We start from the raw sequence: 2,389 nt of genomic DNA, 5'->3' as shown, positions 1-2,389 counted from the left end.
AACGAGTGACTGTAGAAACTTGAAAATTTCACTGAATGTTTATATTAGCATTTTATATATACGATGAAATTTTTAAAATAATTTGACTCTTTTTGAGCTGTTTACGGACATTGTAAGTTTTCAATTTTTTTAGTTTTTTTTTTCTATAAATATCAATAAAGTTTTATCTGTTGGGCCAAAAAGTGTATAAATTTAATACAAAGCTCCTGATATATTGTTACAATATCAGTTGAAAAATATTAAAAATACATAGGCACAATTTTTTTTTATAAGCATTTAAAGATCAAATTTTGACAAAATTTATTAAATTTTAATTTGAAAAATTATTTTGTAGTTAAAAATTTATAAAATGTTCAATTTTTGTATCTAAGAATTGAAAATTTAAAACAAGATTCCACGTAAGTAATTAATTCTGTTACCAAAAAATCTAAAAAATACATTTACACAGTTTATTTTTATAGTAATTTTAAGTTCAAATTTGGACGAAATTACATATTAAAAACCTGGAATAACTATTTTAGTTATTTTGTTGTGATTGTATAATATGTTTCGTGGGTATACTTGAAACTTCTTAAGTATACTATTATATATCTATGATAGTATCACGGTTTTTTGTTGATGCATAACGCGTTATAAGTACCTGATGGATATTGTGATATGATTAATTTGGAATTTATTATAGGTCAATTTTTTTTTAATACCATATATATAATATTATGTCTTATACCTAGACTGACATACCGTCTCCGCTCAGAATCGTTTTTCTTATACAATGATATTATATCATTGAATTCAAATTTAATACCATCCATTATACAGTGACCCACTTGTAACTTACTGTACAGCAGAGCGACATCCACTTACCCACCTTTTTTTGGTTGGGGATTTCAAATGCACCAACTAAATCCAATTTTCTACCAGAAATCATCATTAAAGTTGAATAAAATCTAAGAATTTTTATTTCTATAAAAGGCGATGAAAAAAACAAAAAAAACCATAGCACCCTACTTGATATTTTTCCTCTACAAGAAAAATCTTTGAATCATAAATATGTTTTTGTTAATAAGTAACGTATTAACAACGAAAACCTCATGAAAAATCGGCCTGCAGAAACATTTTATCGTGTATCCAGCTCAAAAATATTTTTTTGTTAGGCAATTTAAAAAAACACATTGTAAAATAAATGCATTCGTCATTGTTCTGCTTAGAATCTAAAATGCATTACATTTTCTTATGATAAACATTAAGAACTGAGTATTCATAGATCATGGACACGACTTGCCATATATCGATCATCAACTCCAGCGAGAGAACGGTAGGACTCATTTTTTGAGTTACTTAAGTGCACTGAATTCATCCATCCCTCAACCTAGATATGTGGAAAATAGTTGATTACAATAGAAGTCTAGTGATCTACGTCGCTAAGCACATAAATAATATTAAGTACGTCTTTTATTGTAATATATTAGATGCTGCATATGATCTCGAGACAGACCTATTTTTAAATACGCCTATTTTCAGTCATGATTTTCTTATATACCACTATATAAATCGAAATTTGTATTATTATTATTATTATTATTTATTATAATACTATTATCGTACGTCCATACCATAATATAATACGCGTCAACACTACATGCAACTTTGCAGGTATTCGTTCGTTAAAATATCATGTTCCTTTACATCACACATTTGCACATATTATATGTATCTCTATAATATACATGCAATAATCTAATAATAGAGCGTAATATACATTATTATCATACATTTCATACCCATGATTGTGTAGTATGTACGCTGCCGAATCGTTTAAAAGCTATTCATTCCGCATTCGTATATATGTATTCATTTTTCTCTCTCAGTCTTCCAAGTAAACGACCATTATTTTTGAAACTCGAGATGAATATTATTATATTTATATAATACACCCACGCTTCTCGCACACGCCCTCTACCTTTTTTATAGGCTGCAGTTAGCGCATAACTAATGCAGCTGTAATATTAAGAATTGAAAAACAATTAAAACGATACATGCAGGCCCGGACTGGGACAGTACCGGCCTACTATTCTAGGTAAGCAGGCGGCCCACAATGCATTATTTCGGGAATTTTTAAATGTATTTGTCTCACAAAATTGATATTTGGTAAGATTTAAAAAGATTAGAGGGGGGGCGGACTTTCTTATAACCTTTATATTCAACAACCATGATTAGTTATATGATGTTATCCATAATCCATGACCCATGATACTATACAAAATAAATTTACTTTGTACTATAAAGTATACCCTTTATAATAATATATAATATTGTATTATATTTAGTTGAGTAATAATAAAAAAAGAGATAATAATAATTTTAAGTATATTTAAGATAATAATTTAGA

The sequence above is a fragment of the Acyrthosiphon pisum genome, chromosome A1 (genome assembly GCF_005508785.2).
Source record: "Acyrthosiphon pisum isolate AL4f chromosome A1, pea_aphid_22Mar2018_4r6ur, whole genome shotgun sequence".
In the NCBI taxonomy this organism is placed as follows: domain Eukaryota; kingdom Metazoa; phylum Arthropoda; class Insecta; order Hemiptera; family Aphididae; genus Acyrthosiphon; species Acyrthosiphon pisum.
Note: the sequence above shows the minus strand (reverse complement) of the source record.